Genomic DNA, 20,001 nt, shown 5'->3' with positions numbered 1-20,001 from the left:
TATGAGCTCATGCTCTGCCGTGGAAACTGCTGATAAAGCCAACCCTGCCGTTCAAGACTCACCTGAGGGTGGTAAGCTAATTCTATTTGAAAGGTTTTACTTTCAAGATAGCATTTGCATTGGTTTGTAAAAGGTTGGTTTATGCATGTTTGACCTAAGTTTGTGTGGCATTTCCACTATTGCATTTCCAATCTGACCAGCAGGGTTCACCAGTGTGGCCATCCGAATGCGTTGAAACATTAGAGGATGGAGCAAATGTAATAAGAATCTGCCCCATCACCAGATGACCTGCAAACCCTGTCTAAGAGGATGTCCCTGAATCCAGTAGTACGTGGAAGACCAGTGTCTGGAATTCGCATGAGATTTTTAAGAACTTTCTGGAGGCTAAATGAACAAACCCTTCATCTCCTTGGATTGCAGGTGGATTCCTCCACAGGAATGCTTCTTCTTTACCACGGACAAACACCTTGTATGAGCTCATGCTCTGCCGTGGAAACTGCTGATAAAGCCAACCCTGCCCTTCAAGACTCACCTGAGGGTGGTAAGCTAATTCTATTTGAAAGGTTTTACTTTCAAGATAGCATTTGCATAGGTTTGTAAAAGGTTGGTTTATGCATGTTTGACCTAAGTTTGTGTGGCATTTCCAATCTGACCAGCAGGGGTCACCAGTGTGGCCTTCCGAATGCGTTGAAACAGTCAATCAATTTGCAAAGCAATCAGTTGAAAGCTTTGAAAAGCTTTGTTTCTCCCAACACTACCCTTTTGTGATTGGTAAACCTTACAATCATGCTGCTGACCCAAGATTTGAAGTTGTGAACTGGGAAAGTGGCAATGGTTTGACCACCACCCAGCTCCAAACAAAAAGTCTTCTGTTTTTGAACAAAGGCATTTAGCTCTACTGTGAGCAGAGCATCCAAAAATACCAATAACTCGCAAACGTTCCCCTCCACAGAAATCTTTAGTAAAAGGCGAAAGATTTATGCGTGAATGAAGAGAAACTCAAGCTGTAACCATGAGACGTTGGGACAATGTGCTATCACACACATGCCACCATGCTCAGCAAGGGTAATGTCTGGTGCAGGCTCCTCCCACCCAGCTTTTTGTCTTTTTTTGTTAAAAACAATAATATAGCCATTTCCATTAGAGGATGGAGCAAATGTAATAAGAATCTGCCTCATCACCAGATGACCGGCAAACCCTGTCTAAGAGGATGTCCCTGAATCCAGTAGTACGTGGAAGACCAGTGTCTAGAATTCGCATGAGATTTTTAGGAACTTTCTGGAGGCTAAATGAACAAACCCTTCATATCCTTGGATTGCAGGTGGATTCCTCCACAGGAGAGGGAGAGCTCCTCTTCCTGCCCCCCTTGGCCAAAATGAAAAGCTTAAATAACAATAACTCCCATAAAGCATGTCCAGTATTAATTGACTTCTCAACGGCTGAGCATACAATGCCGTACCGCTCAGGGACACTGCTGTGACGACTGGTCCTCGTTAGTATAGTGGACAGTATCTCCGTCTGTCACGCGGAAGACCGGGGTTCGATTCCCCGACGGGGAGGCTTCTTCTTTACCACGGAAAAACACCTTGTATGAGCTCGTGCTCTGCCGTGGAAACTGCTGATAAAGCCAACCCTGCCGTTCAAGACTCACCTGAGGGTAGTTAGCTAATTCTATTTGAAAGGTTTTACTTTCAAGATAGCATTTGCATTGGTTTGTAAAAGGTTGGTTTATGCATGTTTGACCTGAGTTTGTGTGGCATTTCCAGTGTTGCATTTCCAATCTGACCAGCAGGGGTCACCAGTGTGGCCTTCCGAATGCGTTAAAACAGTTAATCAATTTGCAAAGCAATCAGTTGAAAGCTTTGAAAAGCTTTGTTTCTCCCAACACTACCCTTTTGTGATTGGTAAACCTTACAATCATTCTGCTGACCCAAGATTTGAAGTTGTGAACTGGGAAAGTGGCAATGGTTTGACCACCACCCAACTCCAAACAAAAAGTCTTCTGTTTTTGAACAAAGGCATTTAGCTCTACTGTGAGCAGAGCATCCAAAAATACCAATAACTCGCAAACGTTCCCCTCCACGGAAGTCTTTAGTAAAAGGCGAAAGATTTATGCGTGAATGAAGAGAAACTCGAGCTGTAACCATGAGACGTTGGGACAATGTGCTATCACACACATGCCACCATGCTCAGCAAGGGTAATGTCTGGTGCAGGCTCCTCCCACCCAGCTTTTTGTCTTTTTTTGTTAAAACAATAATATAGCCATTTCCATTAGAGGATGGAGCAAATGTAATAAGAATCTGCCCCATCACCAGATGACCGGCAAACCCTGTCTAAGAGGATGTCCCTGAATCCAGTAGTACGTGGAAGACCAGTGTCTAGAATTCGCTTGATATTTTAATGGAACTTTCTGGAGGCTAAATGAACAAACCCTTCATCTCCTTGGATTGCAGGTGGATTCCTCCATAGGAGAGGGAGAGGCATACAATGCCGTACCGCTCAGGGACACTGCTTTGACGACCGGTCCTCGTTAGTATAGTGGACAGTATCTCCGCCTCTCACGCGGAAGACCGGGGTTCGATTCCCCGATGGGGAGGCTTCTTCTTTACCACGGACAAACACCTTGTATGAGCTCGTGCTCTGCCGTGGAAACTGCTGATAAAGCCAACCCTGCCGTTCAAGACTCACCTGAGGGTGGTAAGCTAATTCTATTTGAAAGGTTTTACTTTCAAGATAGCATTTGCATTGGTTTGTAAAAGGTTGGTTTATGCATGTTTGACCTAAGTTTGTGTGGCATTTCCACTATTGCATTTCCAATCTGACCAGCAGGGTTCACCAGTGTGGCCATCCGAATGCGTTGAAACATTAGAGGATGGAGCAAATGTAATAAGAATCTGCCCCATCACCAGATGACCGGCACACCCTGTCTAAGAGGATGTCCCTGAATCCAGTAGTACGTGGAAGACCAGTGTCTGGAATTCGCATGAGATTTTTAGGAACTTTCTGGAGGCTAAATGAACAAACCCTTCATCTCCTTGGATTGCAGGTAGATTCCTCCACAGGAAGGCTTCTTCTTTACCACAAACAAACACCTTGTATGAGCTCATGCTCTGCCGTGGAAACTGCTGATAAAGCCAACCCTGCCGTTCAAGACTCACCTGAGGGTGGTAAGCTAATTCTATTTGAAAGGTTTTACTTTCAAGATAGCATTTGCATTGGTTTGTAAAAGGTTGGTTTATGCATGTTTGACCTAAGTTTGTGTGGCATTTCCAGTATTGCATTTCCAATCTGACCAGCAGGGGTCACCAGTGTGGCCTTCCGAATGCGTTGAAACAGTTAATCAATTTGCAAAGCAATCAGTTGAAAGCTTTGAAAAGCTATGTTTCTCCCAACACTACCTTTTTTTGATTGGTAAACCTCACAATCATGCTGCTGACCCAAGATTTGAAGTTGTGAACTGGGAAAGTGGCAATGGTTTGACCACCACCCAGCTCCAAACAAAAAGTCTTCTGTTTTTGAACAAAGGCATTTAGCTCTACTGTGAGCAGAGCATCCAAAAATACCAATAACTCGCAAACGTTCCCCTCCACGGAAATCTTTAGTAAAAGGCGAAAGATTTATGCGTGAATGAAGAGAAACTCGATCTGTAACCATGAGACGTTGGGACAATGTGCTATCACACACATGCCACCATGCTCAGCAAGGGTAATGTCTGGTGCAGGCTCCTCCCACCCAGCTTTTTGTCTTTTTTTGTTAAAAACAATAATATAGCCATTTCCATTAGAGGATGGAGCAAATGTAATAAGAATCTGCCCCATCACCAGATGACCGGCAAACCCTGTCTAAGAGGATGTCCCTGAATCCAGTAGTACGTGGAAGACCAGTGTCTAGAATTCGCTTGATATTTTAATGGAACTTTCTGAAGGCTAAATGAACAAACCCTTCATCTCCTTGGATTGCAGGTGGATTTCTCCACAGGAGAGGGAGAGGTATACAATGCCGTACCGCTCAGGGACACTGCTGTGACGGCTGGTCCTCGTTAGTATAGTGGACAGTATCTCCGCCTGTCACGCGGAAGACCGGGGTTTGATTCCCTGACGGGAAGGCTTCTTCTTTACCACGGACAAACACCTTGTATGAGCTCATGCTCTGCCGTGGAAACTGCTGATAAAGCCAACCCTGCCGTTCAAGACTCACCTGAGGGTGGTAAGCTGATTCTATTTGAAAGGTTTAACTTTCAAGATAGCATTTGCATTGGTTTGTAAAAGGTTGGTTTATGCATGTTTGACCTAAGTTTGTGTGGCATTTCCACTATTGCATTTCCAATCTGACCAGCAGGGTTCACCAGTGTGGCCATCCGAATGCGTTGAAACATTAGAGGATGGAGCAAATGTAATAAGAATCTGCCCCATCACCAGATGACCGGCAAACCCTGTCTAAGAGGATGTCCCTGAATCCAGTAGTACGTGGAAGACCAGTGCCTAGAATTCGCATGAGGTTTTTAGGAACTTTCTGGAGGCTAAATGAACAAACCCTTCATCTCCTTGGATTGCAGGTGGATTCCTCCACAGGAGAGGGAGAGCTCCTCTTCCTGCCCCCCTTGGCCAAAATGAAAGGCTTAAATAACAATAACTCCCATAAAGCATGTCCAGTATTAATTGACTTCTCAAGGGCTGAGCATACAATGCCGTACCGCTCAGGGACACTGCTGTGACGACCGGTCCTCGTTAGTATAGTGGACAGTATCTCGGCCTGTCACGCGGAAGACCGGGGTTCGATTCCCCGACGGGGAGGCTTCTTCTTTACCACGGACAAACACCTTGTATGAGCTCATGCTCTGCTGTGGAAACTGCTGATAAAGCCAACTCTGCCGTTCAAGACTCACCTGAGGGTGGTTAGCTAATTCTATTTGAAAGGTTTTACTTTCAAGATAGCATTTGCATTGGTTTGTAAAAGGTTGGTTTATGCATGTTTGACCTGAGTTTGTGTGGCATTTCCAGTGTTGCATTTCCAATCTGACCAGCAGGGGTCACCAGTGTGGCCTTCCGAATGCGTTGAAACAGTTAATCAATTTGCAAAGCAATCATTTGAAAGCTTTGAAAAGCTTTGTTTCTCCCAACACTACCCTTTTGTGATTGGTAAACCTTGCAATCATTCTGCTGACCCAAGATTTGAAGTTGTGAACTGGGAAAGTGGCAATGGTTTGACCACCACCCAGCTCCAAACAAAAAGTCTTCTGTTTTTGAACAAAGGCATTTAGCTCTACTGTGAGCAGAGCATCCAAAAATACCAATAACTCGCAAACGTTCCCCTCCACGGAAATCTTTAGTAAAAGGCGAAAGATTTATGCGTGAATGAAGAGAAACTCGAGCTGTAACCATGAGACGTTGGGACAATGTGCTATCACACACATGCCACCATGCTCAGCAAGGGTAATGTCTGGTGCAGGCTCCTCCCACCCAGCTTTTTGTCTTTTTTTGTTAAAAACAATAATATACCCATTTCCATTAGAGGATGGAGCAAATGTAATAAGAATCTGCCCCATCACCAGATGACCGGCAAACCCTGTCTAAGAGGATGTCCCTGAATCCAGTAGTACGTGGAAGACCAGTGTCTAGAATTCGCTTGATATTTTAATGGAACTTTCTGGAGGCTAAATGAACAAACCCTTCATCTCCTTGGATTGCAGGTGGATTCCTCCACAGGAGAGGGAGAGGCATACAATGCCGTACCGCTCAGGGACACTGCTGTGACGACCGGTCCTCGTTAGTATAGTGGACAGTATCTCCGCCTGTCACGCGGAAGACCGGGGTTCGATTCACCGACTGGGAGGCTTCTTCTTTACCACGGACAAACACCTTGTATGAGCTCGTGCTCTGCCGTGGAAACTGCTGATAAAGCCAACCCTGCCGTTCAAGACTCACCTGAGGGTGGTAAGCTAATTCTATTTGAAAGGTTTTACTTTCAAGATAGCATTTGCATTGGTTTGTAAAAGGTTGGTTTATGCATGTTTGACCTAAGTTTGTGTGGCATTTCCACTATTGCATTTCCAATCTGACCAGCAGGGTTCACCAGTGTGGCCATCCGAATGCGTTGAAACATTAGAGGATGGAGCAAATGTAATAAGAATCTGCCCCATCACCAGATGACCGGCAAACCCTGTCTAAGAGGATGTCCCTGAATCCAGTAGTACGTGGAAGACCAGTGTCTAGAATTCGCATGAGGTTTTTAGGAACTTTCTGGAGGCTAAATGAACAAACCCTTCATCTCCTTGGATTGCAGGTGGATTCCTCCACAGGAGAGGGAGAGCTCCTCTTCCTGCCCCCTTGGCCAAAATGAAAGGCTTAAATAACAATAACTCCCATAAAGCATGTCCAGTATTAATTGACTTCTCAACGGCTGAGCATACAATGCCGTACCGCTCAGGGACACTGCTGTGACGACCGGTCCTCGTTAGTATAGTGGACAGTATCTCCGCCTGTCACGCGGAAGACCGGGGTTCGATTCCCCGACGGGGAGGCTTCTTCTTTACCACGGACAAACACCTTGTATGAGCTCATGCTCTGCTGTGGAAACTGCTGATAAAGCCAACCCTGCCATTCAAGACTCACCTGAGGGTGGTTAGCTAATTCTATTTGAAAGGTTTTACTTTCAAGATAGCATTTGCATTGGTTTGTAAAAGGTTGGTTTATGCATGTTTGACCTGAGTTTGTGTGGCATTTCCAGTGTTGCATTTCCAATCTGACCAGCAGGGGTCACCAGTGTGGCCTTCCGAATACGTTGAAACAGTTAATCAATTTGCAAAGCAATCAGTTGAAAGCTTTGAAAAGCTTTGTTTCTCCCAACACTACCCTTTTGTGATTGGTAAACCTTACAATCATTCTGCTGACCCAAGATTTGAAGTTGTGAACTGGGAAAGTGGCAATGGTTTGACCAAAACCCAGCTCCAAACAAAAAGTCTTCTGTTTTTGAACAAAGGCATTTAGCTCTACTGTGAGCAGAGCATCCAAAAATACCAATAACTCGCAAACGTTCCCCTCCACGGAAATCTTTAGTAAAAGGCGAAAGATTTATGCGTGAATGAAGAGAAACTCGAGCTGTAACCATGAGACGTTGGGACAATGTGCTATCACACACATGCCACCATGCTCAGCAAGGGTAATGTCTGGTGCAGGCTCCTCCCACCCAGCTTTTTGTCTTTTTTTGTTAAAAACAATCACCAGATGACCGGCAAACCCTGTCTAAGAGGATGTCCCTGAATCCAGTAGCACGTGGAAGACCAGTGTCTAGAATTCGCTTGATATTTTAATGGAACTTTCTGGAGGCTAAATGAACAAACCCTTCATCTCCTTGGATTGCAGGTGGATTCCTCCACAGGAGAGGGAGAGGCATGCAATGCCGTACCGCTGAGGGACACTGCTTTGACGACCGGTCCTCGTTAGTATAGTTAGTAAACCCTGTCTAAGAGGATGTCCCTGAATCCAGTAGTACGTGGAAGACCAGTGTCTAGAATTCGCATGAGGTTTTTAGGAACTTTCTGGAGGCTAAATGAACAAACCCTTCATCTCCTTGGATTGCAGGTGGATTCCTCCACAGGAGAGGGAGAGCTCCTCTTCCTGCCCCCTTGGCCAAAATGAAAGGCTTAAATAACAATAACTCCCATAAAGCATGTCCAGTATTAATTGACTTCTCAACGGCTGAGCATACAATGCCGTACCGCTCAGGGACACTGCTGTGACGACCGGTCCTCGTTAGTATAGTGGACAGTATCTCCGCCTGTCACGCGGAAGACCGGGGTTCGATTCACCGACTGGGAGGCTTCTTCTTTACCACGGACAAACACCTTGTATGAGCTCGTGCTCTGCCGTGGAAACTGCTGATAAAGCCAACCCTGCCGTTCAAGACTCACCTGAGGGTGGTAAGCTAATTCTATTTGAAAGGTTTTACTTTCAAGATAGCATTTGCATTGGTTTGTAAAAGGTTGGTTTATGCATGTTTGACCTAAGTTTGTGTGGCATTTCCACTATTGCATTTCCAATCTGACCAGCAGGGTTCACCAGTGTGGCCATCCGAATGCGTTGAAACATTAGAGGATGGAGCAAATGTAATAAGAATCTGCCCCATCACCAGATGACCGGCAAACCCTGTCTAAGAGGATGTCCCTGAATCCAGTAGTACGTGGAAGACCAGTGTCTAGAATTCGCATGAGGTTTTTAGGAACTTTCTGGAGGCTAAATGAACAAACCCTTCATCTCCTTGGATTGCAGGTGGATTCCTCCACAGGAGAGGGAGAGCTCCTCTTCCTGCCCCCTTGGCCAAAATGAAAGGCTTAAATAACAATAACTCCCATAAAGCATGTCCAGTATTAATTGACTTCTCAACGGCTGAGCATACAATGCCGTACCGCTCAGGGACACTGCTGTGACGACCGGTCCTCGTTAGTATAGTGGACAGTATCTCCGCCTGTCACGCGGAAGACCGGGGTTCGATTCCCCGACGGGGAGGCTTCTTCTTTACCACGGACAAACACCTTGTATGAGCTCATGCTCTGCTGTGGAAACTGCTGATAAAGCCAACCCTGCCGTTCAAGACTCACCTGAGGGTGGTTAGCTAATTCTATTTGAAAGGTTTTACTTTCAAGATAGCATTTGCATTGGTTTGTAAAAGGTTGGTTTATGCATGTTTGACCTGAGTTTGTGTGGCATTTCCAGTGTTGCATTTCCAATCTGACCAGCAGGGGTCACCAGTGTGGCCTTCCGAATGCGTTGAAACAGTTAATCAATTTGCAAAGCAATCAGTTGAAAGCTTTGAAAAGCTTTGTTTCTCCCAACACTACCCTTTTGTGATTGGTAAACCTTACAATCATTCTGCTGACCCAAGATTTGAAGTTGTGAACTGGGAAAGTGGCAATGGTTTGACCAAAACCCAGCTCCAAACAAAAAGTCTTCTGTTTTTGAACAAAGGCATTTAGCTCTACTGTGAGCAGAGCATCCAAAAATACCAATAACTCGCAAACGTTCCCCTCCACGGAAATCTTTAGTAAAAGGCGAAAGATTTATGCGTGAATGAAGAGAAACTCGAGCTGTAACCATGAGACGTTGGGACAATGTGCTATCACACACATGCCACCATGCTCAGCAAGGGTAATGTCTGGTGCAGGCTCCTCCCACCCAGCTTTTTGTCTTTTTTTGTTAAAAACAATCACCAGATGACCGGCAAACCCTGTCTAAGAGGATGTCCCTGAATCCAGTAGCACGTGGAAGACCAGTGTCTAGAATTCGCTTGATATTTTAATGGAACTTTCTGGAGGCTAAATGAACAAACCCTTCATCTCCTTGGATTGCAGGTGGATTCCTCCACAGGAGAGGGAGAGGCATGCAATGCCGTACCGCTGAGGGACACTGCTTTGACGACCGGTCCTCGTTAGTATAGTTAGTAAACCCTGTCTAAGAGGATGTCCCTGAATCCAGTAGTACGTGGAAGACCAGTGTCTAGAATTCGCATGAGGTTTTTAGGAACTTTCTGGAGGCTAAATGAACAAACCCTTCATCTCCTTGGATTGCAGGTGGATTCCTCCACAGGAGAGGGAGAGCTCCTCTTCCTGCCCCCTTGGCCAAAATGAAAGGCTTAAATAACAATAACTCCCATAAAGCATGTCCAGTATTAATTGACTTCTCAACGGCTGAGCATACAATGCCGTACCGCTCAGGGACACTGCTGTGACGACCGGTCCTCGTTAGTATAGTGGACAGTATCTCTGCCTGTCACGCGGAAGACCGGGGTTCGATTCCCCGACGGGGAGGCTTCTTCTTTACCACGGACAAACACCTTATATGAGCTCATGCTCTGCTGTGGAAACTGCTGATAAAGCCAACCCTGCCATTCAAGACTCACCTGAGGGTGGTTAGCTAATTCTATTTGAAAGGTTTTACTTTCAAGATAGCATTTGCATTGGTTTGTAAAAGGTTGGTTTATGCATGTTTGACCTGAGTTTGTGTGGCATTTCCAGTGTTGCGTTTCCAATCTGACCACCAGTGTGGCCTTCCGAATGCGTTGAAACAGTTAATCAATTTGCAAAGCAATCAGTTGAAAGCTTTGAAAAGCTTTGTTTCTCCCAACACTACCCTTTTGTGATTGGTAAACCTTACAATCATTCTGCTGACCCAAGATTTGAAGTTGTGAACTGGGAAAGTGGCAATGGTTTGACCACCACCCAGCTCCAAACAAAAAGTCTTCTGTTTTTGAACAAAGGCATTTAGCTCTACTGTGAGCAGAGCATCCAAAAATACCAATAACTCGCAAACGTTCCCCTCCACGGAAATCTTTAGTAAAAGGCGAAAGATTTATGCGTGAATGAAGAGAAACTCGAGCTGTAACCATGAGACGTTGGGACAATGTGCTATCACACACATGCCACCATGCTCAAAGGGTAATGTCTGGTGCAGGCTCCTCCCACCCAGATTTTTGTCTTTTTTTGTTAAAAACAATAATATAGCCATTTCCATTAGAGGATGGAGCAAATGTAATAAGAATCTGCCCCATCACCAGATGACCGGCAAACCCTGTCTAAGATGATGTCCCTGAATCCAGTAGTACGTGGAAGACCAGTGTCTAGAATTCGCTTGATATTTTAATGGAACTTTCTGGAGGCTAAATGAACAAACCCTTCATCTCCTTGGATTGCAGGTGGATTCCTCCACAGGAGAGGGAGAGGCATACAATGCCGTACCGCTCAGGGACACTGCTGTGACGACCGGTCCTCGTTAGTATAGTGGACAGTATCTCCGCCTGTCACGCGGAAGACCGGGGTTCGATTCACCGACTGGGAGGCTTCTTCTTTACCACGGACAAACACCTTGTATGAGCTCGTGCTCTGCCGTGGAAACTGCTGATAAAGCCAACCCTGCCGTTCAAGACTCACCTGAGGGTGGTAAGCTGATTCTATTTGAAAGGTTTAACTTTCAAGATAGCATTTGCATTGGTTTGTAAAAGGTTGGTTTATGCATGTTTGACCTAAGTTTGTGTGGCATTTCCACTATTGCATTTCCAATCTGACCAGCAGGGTTCACCAGTGTGGCCATCCGAATGCGTTGAAACATTAGAGGATGGAGCAAATGTAATAAGAATCTGCCCCATCACCAGATGACCGGCAAACCCTGTCTAAGAGGATGTCCCTGAATCCAGTAGTACGTGGAAGACCAGTGCCTAGAATTCGCATGAGGTTTTTAGGAACTTTCTGGAGGCTAAATGAACAAACCCTTCATCTCCTTGGATTGCAGGTGGATTCCTCCACAGGAGAGGGAGAGCTCCTCTTCCTGCCCCCCTTGGCCAAAATGAAAGGCTTAAATAACAATAACTCCCATAAAGCATGTCCAGTATTAATTGACTTCTCAAGGGCTGAGCATACAATGCCGTACCGCTCAGGGACACTGCTGTGACGACCGGTCCTCGTTAGTATAGTGGACAGTATCTCGGCCTGTCACGCGGAAGACCGGGGTTCGATTCCCCGACGGGGAGGCTTCTTCTTTACCACGGACAAACACCTTGTATGAGCTCATGCTCTGCTGTGGAAACTGCTGATAAAGCCAACCCTGCCGTTCAAGACTCACCTGAGGGTGGTTAGCTAATTCTATTTGAAAGGTTTTACTTTCAAGATAGCATTTGCATTGGTTTGTAAAAGGTTGGTTTATGCATGTTTGACCTGAGTTTGTGTGGCATTTCCAGTGTTGCATTTCCAATCTGACCAGCAGGGGTCACCAGTGTGGCCTTCCGAATGCGTTGAAACAGTTAATCAATTTGCAAAGCAATCATTTGAAAGCTTTGAAAAGCTTTGTTTCTCCCAACACTACCCTTTTGTGATTGGTAAACCTTGCAATCATTCTGCTGACCCAAGATTTGAAGTTGTGAACTGGGAAAGTGGCAATGGTTTGACCACCACCCAGCTCCAAACAAAAAGTCTTCTGTTTTTGAACAAAGGCATTTAGCTCTACTGTGAGCAAAGCATCCAAAAATACCAATAACTCGCAAACGTTCCCCTCCACGGAAATCTTTAGTAAAAGGCGAAAGATTTATGCGTGAATGAAGAGAAACTCGAGCTGTAACCATGAGACTTTGGGACAATGTGCTATCACACACATGCCACCATGCTCAGCAAGGGTAATGTCTGGTGCAGGCTCCTCCCACCCAGCTTTTTGTCTTTTTTTGTTAAAAACAATAATATACCCATTTCCATTAGAGGATGGAGCAAATGTAATAAGAATCTGCCCCATCACCAGATGACCGGCAAACCCTGTCTAAGAGGATGTCCCTGAATCCAGTAGTACGTGGAAGACCAGTGTCTAGAATTCGCTTGATATTTTAATGGAACTTTCTGGAGGCTAAATGAACAAACCCTTCATCTCCTTGGATTGCAGGTGGATTCCTCCACAGGAGAGGGAGAGGCATACAATGCCGTACCGCTCAGGGACACTGCTGTGACGACCGGTCCTCGTTAGTATAGTGGACAGTATCTCCGCCTGTCACGCGGAAGACCGGGGTTCGATTCACCGACTGGGAGGCTTCTTCTTTACCACGGACAAACACCTTGTATGAGCTCGTGCTCTGCCGTGGAAACTGCTGATAAAGCCAACCCTGCCGTTCAAGACTCACCTGAGGGTGGTAAGCTAATTCTATTTGAAAGGTTTTACTTTCAAGATAGCATTTGCATTGGTTTGTAAAAGGTTGGTTTATGCATGTTTGACCTAAGTTTGTGTGGCATTTCCACTATTGCATTTCCAATCTGACCAGCAGGGTTCACCAGTGTGGCAATCCGAATGCGTTGAAACATTAGAGGATGGAGCAAATGTAATAAGAATCTGCCCCATCACCAGATGACCGGCAAACCCTGTCTAAGAGGATGTCCCTGAATCCAGTAGTACGTGGAAGACCAGTGTCTAGAATTCGCATGAGGTTTTTAGGAACTTTCTGGAGGCTAAATGAACAAACCCTTCATCTCCTTGGATTGCAGGTGGATTCCTCCACAGGAGAGGGAGAGCTCCTCTTCCTGCCCCCTTGGCCAAAATGAAAGGCTTAAATAACAATAACTCCCATAAAGCATGTCCAGTATTAATTGACTTCTCAAGGGCTGAGCATACAATGCCGTACCGCTCAGGGACACTGCTGTGACGACCGGTCCTCGTTAGTATAGTGGACAGTATCTCCGCCTGTCACGCGGAAGACCGGGGTTCGATTCCCCGACGGGGAGGCTTCTTCTTTACCACGGACAAACACCTTGTATGAGCTCATGCTCTGCTGTGGAAACTGCTGATAAAGCCAACCCTGCCATTCAAGACTCACCTGAGGGTGGTTAGCTAATTCTATTTGAAAGGTTTTACTTTCAAGATAGCATTTGCATTGGTTTGTAAAAGGTTGGTTTATGCATGTTTGACCTGAGTTTGTGTGGCATTTCCAGTGTTGCATTTCCAATCTGACCAGCAGGGGTCACCAGTGTGGCCTTCCGAATGCGTTGAAACAGTTAATCAATTTGCAAAGCAATCAGTTGAAAGCTTTGAAAAGCTTTGTTTCTCCCAACACTACCCTTTTGTGATTGGTAAACCTTACAATCATTCTGCTGACCCAAGATTTGAAGTTGTGAACTGGGAAAGTGGCAATGGTTTGACCACCACCCAGCTCCAAACAAAAAGTCTTCTGTTTTTGAACAAAGGCATTTAGCTCTACTGTGAGTAGAGCATCCAAAAATACAAATAACTCGCAAACGTTCCCCTCCACGGAAATCTTTAGTAAAAGGCGAAAGATTTATGCGTGAATGAAGAGAAACTCGAGCTGTAACCATGAGATGTTGGGACAATGTGCTATCACACACATGCCACCATGCTCAGCAAGGGTAATGTCTGGTGCAGGCTCCTCCCACCCAGATTTTTGTCTTTTTTTGTTAAAAACAATAATATACCCATTTCCATTAGAGGATGGAGCAAATGTAATAAGAATCTGCCCCATCACCAGATGACCGGCAAACCGTGTCTAAGAGGATGTCCCTGAATCCAGTAGTACGTGGAAGACCAGTGTCTAGAATTCGCTTGATATTTTAATGGAACTTTCTGGAGGCTAAATGAACAAACCCTTCATCTCCTTGGATTGCAGGTGGATTCCTCCACAGGAGAGGGAGAGGCATACAATGCCGTACCGCTCAGGGACACTGCTGTGACGACCGGTCCTCGTTAGTATAGTGGACAGTATCTCCACCTGTCACGCGGAAGACCGGGGTTCGATTCACCGACTGGGAGGCTTCTTCTTTACCACGGACAAACACCTTGTATGAGCTCGTGCTCTGCCGTGGAAACTGCTGATAAAGCCAACCCTGCCGTTCAAGACTCACCTGAGGGTGGTAAGCTAATTCTATTTAAAAGGTTTTACTTTCAAGATAGCATTTGCATTGGTTTGTAAAAGGTTGGTTTATGCATGTTTGACCTAAGTTTGTGTGGCATTTCCACTATTGCATTTCCAATCTGACCAGCAGGGTTCACCAGTGTGGCCATCCGAATGCGTTGAAACATTAGAGGATGGAGCAAATGTAATAAGAATCTGCCCCATCACCAGATGACCGGCAAACCCTGTCTAAGAGGATGTCCCTGAATCCAGTAGTACGTGGAAGACCAGTGTCTAGAATTCGCATGAGGTTTTTAGGAACTTTCTGGAGGCTAAATGAACAAACCCTTCATCTCCTTGGATTGCAGGTGGATTCCTCCACAGGAGAGGGAGAGCTCCTCTTCCTGCCCCCTTGGCCAAAATGAAAGGCTTAAATAACAATAACTCCCATAAAGCATGTCCAGTATTAATTGACTTCTCAAGGGCTGAGCATACAATGCCGTACCGCTCAGGGACACTGCTGTGACGACCGGTCCTCGTTAGTATAGTGGACAGTATCTCCGCCTGTCACGCGGAAAACCGGGGTTCGATTCCCCGACGGGGAGGCTTCTTCTTTACCACGGACAAACACCTTGTATGAGCTCATGCTCTGCTGTGGAAACTGCTGATAAAGCCAACCCTGCCATTCAAGACTCACCTGAGGGTGGTTAGCTAATTCTATTTGAAAGGTTTTACTTTCAAGATAGCATTTGCATTGGTTTGTAAAAGGTTGGTTTATGCATGTTTGACCTGAGTTTGTGTGGCATTTCCAGTGTTGCATTTCCAATCTGACCAGCAGGGGTCACCAGTGTGGCCTTCCGAATGCGTTGAAACAGTTAATCAATTTGCAAAGCAATCAGTTGAAAGCTTTGAAAAGCTTTGTTTCTCCCAACACTACCCTTTTGTGATTGGTAAACCTTACAATCATTCTGCTGACCCAAGATTTGAAGTTGTGAACTGGGAAAGTGGCAATGGTTTGACCAAAACCCAGCTCCAAACAAAAAGTCTTCTGTTTTTGAACAAAGGCATTTAGCTCTACTGTGAGCAGAGCATCCAAAAATACCAATAACTCGCAAACGTTCCCCTCCACGGAAATCTTTAGTAAAAGGCGAAAGATTTATGCGTGAATGAAGAGAAACTCGAGCTGTAACCATGAGACGTTGGGACAATGTGCTATCACACACATGCCACCATGCTCAGCAAGGGTAATGTCTGGTGCAGGCTCCTCCCACCCAGCTTTTTGTCTTTTTTTGTTAAAAACAATCACCAGATGACCGGCAAACCCTGTCTAAGAGGATGTCCCTGAATCCAGTAGCACGTGGAAGACCAGTGTCTAGAATTCGCTTGATATTTTAATGGAACTTTCTGGAGGCTAAATGAACAAACCCTTCATCTCCTTGGATTGCAGGTGGATTCCTCCACAGGAGAGGGAGAGCTCCTCTTCCTGCCCCCTTGGCCAAAATGAAAGGCTTAAATAACAATAACTCCCATAAAGCATGTCCAGTATTAATTGACTTCTCAACGGCTGAGCATACAATGCCGTACCGCTCAGGGACACTGCTGTGACGACCGGTCCTCGTTAGTATAGTGGACAGTATCTCCGCCTGTCACGCGGAAGACCGGGATTCGATTCCCCGACGGGGAGGCTTCTTCTTTACCACGGACAAACACCTTGTATGAGCTCATGCTCTGCTGTGGAAACTGCTGATAAAGCCAACCCTGCCATTCAAGACTCACCTGAGGGTGGTTAGCTAATTCTATTTGAAAGGTTTTACTTTCAAGATAGCATTTGCATTGGTTTGTAAAAGGTTGGTTTATGCATGTTTGACCTGAGTTTGTGTGGCATTTCCAGTGTTGCGTTTCCAATCTGACCAGCAGGCGTCACCAGTGTAGCCTTCCGAATGCGTTGAAACAGTTAATCAATTTGCAAAGCAATCAGTTGAAAGCTTTGAAAAGCTTTGTTTCTCCCAACACTACCCTTTTGTGATTGGTAAACCTTACAATCATTCTGCTGACCCAAGATTTGAAGTTGTGAACTGGGAAAGTGGCAATGGTTTGACCACCACCCAGCTCCAAACAAAAAGTCTTCTGTTTTTGAACAAAGACATTTAGCTCTACTGTGAGCAGAGCATCCAAAAATACCAATAACTCGCAAACGTTCCCCTCCACGGAAATCTTTAGTAAAAGGCGAAAGATTTATGCGTGAACGAAGAGAAACTCGAGCTGTAACCATGAGACGTTGGGACAATGTGCTATCACACACATGCCACCATGCTCAGCAAGGGTAATGTCTGGTGCAGGCTCCTCCCACCCAGATTTTTGTCTTTTTTTGTTAAAAACAATAATATAGCCATTTCCATTAGAGGATGGAGCAAATGTAATAAGAATCTGCCCCATCACCAGATGACCGGCAAACCCTGTCTAAGAGGATGTCCCTGAATCCAGTAGTACGTGGAAGACCAGTGTCTAGAATTCGCTTGATATTTTAATGGAACTTTCTGGAGGCTAAATGAACAAACCCTTCATCTCCTTGGATTGCAGGTGGATTCCTCCACAGGAGAGGGAGAGGCATACAATGCCGTACCGCTCAGGGACACTGCTGTGACGACCGGTCCTCGTTAGTATAGTGGACAGTATCTCCGCCTGTCACGCGGAAGACCGGGGTTCGATTCACCGACTGGGAGGCTTCTTCTTTACCACGGACAAACACCTTGTATGAGCTTGTGCTCTGCCGTGGAAACTGCTGATAAAGCCAACCCTGCCGTTCAAGACTCACCTGAGGGTGGTAAGCTAATTCTATTTGAAAGGTTTTACTTTCAAGATAGCATTTGCATTGGTTTGTAAAAGGTTGGTTTATGCATGTTTGACCTAAGTTTGTGTGGCATTTCCACTATTGCATTTCCAATCTGACCAGCAGGGTTCACCAGTGTGGCCATCCGAATGCGTTGAAACATTAGAGGATGGAGCAAATGTAATAAGAATCTGCCCCATCACCAGATGACCGGCAAACCCTGTCTAAGAGGATGTCCCTGAATCCAGTAGTACGTGGAAGACCAGTGTCTAGAATTCGCATGAGGTTTTTAGGAACTTTCTGGAGGCTAAATGAACAAACCCTTCATCTCCTTGGATTGCAGGTGGATTCCTCCACAGGAGAGGGAGAGCTCCTCTTCCTGCCCCCTTGGCCAAAATGAAAGGCTTAAATAACAATAACTCCCATAAAGCATGTCCAGTATTAATTGACTTCTCAAGGGCTGAGCATACAATGCCGTACCGCTCAGGGACACTGCTGTAACGACCGGTCCTCGTTAGTATAGTGGACAGTATCTCCGCCTGTCACGCGGAAGACCGGGGTTCGATTCCCCGACGGGGAGGCTTCTTCTTTACCACGGACAAACACCTTGTATGAGCTCATGCTCTGCTGTGGAAACTGCTGATAAAGCCAACCCTGCCATTCAAGACTCACCTGAGGGTGGTTAGCTAATTCTATTTGAAAGGTTTTACTTTCAAGATAGCATTTGCATTGGTTTGTAAAAGGTTGGTTTATGCATGTTTGACCTGAGTTTGTGTGGCATTTCCAGTGTTGCATTTCCAATCTGACCAGCAGGGGTCACCAGTGTGGCCTTCCGAATGCGTTGAAACAGTTAATCAATTTGCAAAGCAATCAGTTGAAAGCTTTGAAAAGCTTTGTTTCTCCCAACACTACCCTTTTGTGATTGGCAAACCTTACAATCATTCTGCTGACCCAAGATTTGAAGTTGTGAACTGGGAAAGTGGCAATGGTTTGACCAAAACCCAGCTCCAAACAAAAAGTCTTCTGTTTTTGAACAAAGGCATTTAGCTCTACTGTGAGCAGAGCATCCAAAAATACCAATAACTCGCAAACGTTCCCCTCCACGGAAATCTTTAGTAAAAGGCGAAAGATTTATGCGTGAATGAAGAGAAACTCGAGCTGTAACCATGAGACGTTGGGACAATGTGCTATCACACACATGCCACCATGCTCAGCAAGGGTAATGTCTGGTGCAGGCTCCTCCCACCCAGCTTTTTGTCTTTTTTTGTTAAAAACAATCACCAGATGACCGGCAAACCCTGTCTAAGAGGATGTCCCTGAATCCAGTAGCACGTGGAAGACCAGTGTCTAGAATTCGCTTGATATTTTAATGGAACTTTCTGGAGGCTAAATGAACAAACCCTTCATCTCCTTGGATTGCAGGTGGATTCCTCCACAGGAGAGGGAGAGGCATGCAATGCCGTACCGCTGAGGGACACTGCTTTGACGACCGGTCCTCGTTAGTATAGTTAGTAAACCCTGTCTAAGAGGATGTCCCTGAATCCAGTAGTACGTGGAAGACCAGTGTCTAGAATTCGCATGAGGTTTTTAGGAACTTTCTGGAGGCTAAATGAACAAACCCTTCATCTCCTTGGATTGCAGGTGGATTCCTCCACAGGAGAGGGAGAGCTCCTCTTCCTGCCCCCTTGGCCAAAATGAAAGGCTTAAATAACAATAACTCCCATAAAGCATGTCCAGTATTAATTGACTTCTCAACGGCTGAGCATACAATGCCGTACCGCTCAGGGACACTGCTGTGACGACCGGTCCTCGTTAGTATAGTGGACAGTATCTCCGCCTGTCACGCGGAAGACCGGGGTTCGATTCCCCGACGGGGAGGCTTCTTTTTTACCACGGACAAACACCTTGTATGAGCTCATGCTCTGCTGTGGAAACTGCTGATAAAGCCAACCCTGCCATTCAAGACTCACCTGAGGGTGGTTAGCTAATTCTATTTGAAAGGTTTTACTTTCAAGATAGCATTTGCATTGGTTTGTAAAAGGTTGGTTTATGCATGTTTGACCTGAGTTTGTGTGGCATTTCCAGTGTTGCGTTTCCAATCTGACCACCAGTGTGGCCTTCCGAATGCGTTGAAACAGTTAATCAATTTGCAAAGCAATCAGTTGAAAGCTTTGAAAAGCTTTGTTTCTCCCAACACTACCCTTTTGTGATTGGTAAACCTTACAATCATTCTGCTGACCCAAGATTTGAAGTTGTGAACTGGGAAAGTGGCAATGGTTTGACCACCACCCAGCTCCAAACAAAAAGTCTTCTGTTTTTGAACAAAGGCATTTAGCTCTACTGTGAGCAGAGCATCCAAAAATACCAATAACTCGCAAACGTTCCCCTCCACGGAAATCTTTAGTAAAAGGCGAAAGATTTATGCGTGAATGAAGAGAAACTCGAGCTGTAACCATGAGACGTTGGGACAATGTGCTATCACACACATGCCACCATGCTCAGCAAGGGTAATGTCTGGTGCAGGCTCCTCCCACCCAGATTTTTGTCTTTTTTTGTTAAAAACAATAATATAGCCATTTCCATTAGAGGATGGAGCAAATGTAATAAGAATCTGCCCCATCACCAGATGACCGGCAAACCCTGTCTAAGATGATGTCCCTGAATCCAGTAGTACGTGGAAGACCAGTGTCTAGAATTCGCTTGATATTTTAATGGAACTTTCTGGAGGCTAAATGAACAAACCCTTCATCTACTTGGATTGCAGGTGGATTCCTCCACAGGAGAGGGAGAGGCATACAATGCCGTA

The 20,001-nt window shown here is 45.5% G+C and overlaps 18 non-coding genes across 18 annotated transcripts; 5 read left to right on the top strand and 13 right to left on the bottom strand.

Annotated features, from left to right (window-relative positions):
* Window positions 1–891: 891 nt before the first annotated feature.
* Window positions 892–1,007, bottom strand: LOC148974779 (U5 spliceosomal RNA). The gene has a single exon (XR_016146302.1). It is a non-coding gene; the product is annotated as a U5 spliceosomal RNA (small nuclear RNA).
* Window positions 1,008–2,024: 1,017 nt separating this feature from the next.
* On the bottom strand, window positions 2,025–2,140 carry LOC148974778 (U5 spliceosomal RNA). The gene has a single exon (XR_016146292.1). It is a non-coding gene; the product is annotated as a U5 spliceosomal RNA (small nuclear RNA).
* Window positions 2,141–3,532: 1,392 nt separating this feature from the next.
* Window positions 3,533–3,646, bottom strand: LOC148974777 (U5 spliceosomal RNA). Its single transcript, XR_016146280.1, has one exon. It is a non-coding gene; the product is annotated as a U5 spliceosomal RNA (small nuclear RNA).
* Window positions 3,647–5,259: 1,613 nt separating this feature from the next.
* LOC148974776 (U5 spliceosomal RNA) lies at window positions 5,260–5,375 on the bottom strand. The gene has a single exon (XR_016146231.1). It is a non-coding gene; the product is annotated as a U5 spliceosomal RNA (small nuclear RNA).
* Window positions 5,376–6,448: 1,073 nt separating this feature from the next.
* On the top strand, window positions 6,449–6,520 carry trnad-guc (transfer RNA aspartic acid (anticodon GUC)). The gene has a single exon. It is a non-coding gene; the product is annotated as a tRNA-Asp (tRNA).
* A 465-nt stretch (window positions 6,521–6,985) lies between these two features.
* Window positions 6,986–7,101, bottom strand: LOC148974774 (U5 spliceosomal RNA). The gene has a single exon (XR_016146230.1). It is a non-coding gene; the product is annotated as a U5 spliceosomal RNA (small nuclear RNA).
* Window positions 7,102–8,433: 1,332 nt separating this feature from the next.
* Window positions 8,434–8,505, top strand: trnad-guc (transfer RNA aspartic acid (anticodon GUC)). Its single transcript has one exon. It is a non-coding gene; the product is annotated as a tRNA-Asp (tRNA).
* A 465-nt stretch (window positions 8,506–8,970) lies between these two features.
* LOC148974772 (U5 spliceosomal RNA) lies at window positions 8,971–9,086 on the bottom strand. Its single transcript, XR_016146229.1, has one exon. It is a non-coding gene; the product is annotated as a U5 spliceosomal RNA (small nuclear RNA).
* A 1,172-nt stretch (window positions 9,087–10,258) lies between these two features.
* Window positions 10,259–10,374, bottom strand: LOC148974771 (U5 spliceosomal RNA). The gene has a single exon (XR_016146228.1). It is a non-coding gene; the product is annotated as a U5 spliceosomal RNA (small nuclear RNA).
* A 1,609-nt stretch (window positions 10,375–11,983) lies between these two features.
* On the bottom strand, window positions 11,984–12,099 carry LOC148974770 (U5 spliceosomal RNA). Its single transcript, XR_016146243.1, has one exon. It is a non-coding gene; the product is annotated as a U5 spliceosomal RNA (small nuclear RNA).
* A 1,073-nt stretch (window positions 12,100–13,172) lies between these two features.
* Window positions 13,173–13,244, top strand: trnad-guc (transfer RNA aspartic acid (anticodon GUC)). Its single transcript has one exon. It is a non-coding gene; the product is annotated as a tRNA-Asp (tRNA).
* Window positions 13,245–13,709: 465 nt separating this feature from the next.
* On the bottom strand, window positions 13,710–13,825 carry LOC148974768 (U5 spliceosomal RNA). Its single transcript, XR_016146318.1, has one exon. It is a non-coding gene; the product is annotated as a U5 spliceosomal RNA (small nuclear RNA).
* A 1,610-nt stretch (window positions 13,826–15,435) lies between these two features.
* On the bottom strand, window positions 15,436–15,551 carry LOC148974767 (U5 spliceosomal RNA). The gene has a single exon (XR_016146227.1). It is a non-coding gene; the product is annotated as a U5 spliceosomal RNA (small nuclear RNA).
* Window positions 15,552–16,514: 963 nt separating this feature from the next.
* Window positions 16,515–16,630, bottom strand: LOC148974766 (U5 spliceosomal RNA). Its single transcript, XR_016146279.1, has one exon. It is a non-coding gene; the product is annotated as a U5 spliceosomal RNA (small nuclear RNA).
* Window positions 16,631–17,703: 1,073 nt separating this feature from the next.
* Window positions 17,704–17,775, top strand: trnad-guc (transfer RNA aspartic acid (anticodon GUC)). Its single transcript has one exon. It is a non-coding gene; the product is annotated as a tRNA-Asp (tRNA).
* A 465-nt stretch (window positions 17,776–18,240) lies between these two features.
* LOC148974764 (U5 spliceosomal RNA) lies at window positions 18,241–18,356 on the bottom strand. The gene has a single exon (XR_016146226.1). It is a non-coding gene; the product is annotated as a U5 spliceosomal RNA (small nuclear RNA).
* Window positions 18,357–19,001: 645 nt separating this feature from the next.
* Window positions 19,002–19,073, top strand: trnad-guc (transfer RNA aspartic acid (anticodon GUC)). The gene has a single exon. It is a non-coding gene; the product is annotated as a tRNA-Asp (tRNA).
* A 455-nt stretch (window positions 19,074–19,528) lies between these two features.
* On the bottom strand, window positions 19,529–19,644 carry LOC148974762 (U5 spliceosomal RNA). Its single transcript, XR_016146225.1, has one exon. It is a non-coding gene; the product is annotated as a U5 spliceosomal RNA (small nuclear RNA).
* Window positions 19,645–20,001: the final 357 nt, after the last annotated feature.

Source organism: Pimephales promelas, chromosome 13, assembly GCF_988280905.1.
Source record: "Pimephales promelas chromosome 13, fPimPro1.hap1.1, whole genome shotgun sequence".
NCBI classification, from domain to species: domain Eukaryota; kingdom Metazoa; phylum Chordata; class Actinopteri; order Cypriniformes; family Leuciscidae; genus Pimephales; species Pimephales promelas.
Note: the sequence above shows the minus strand (reverse complement) of the source record. Positions and strands in the feature narration are given on the sequence as shown.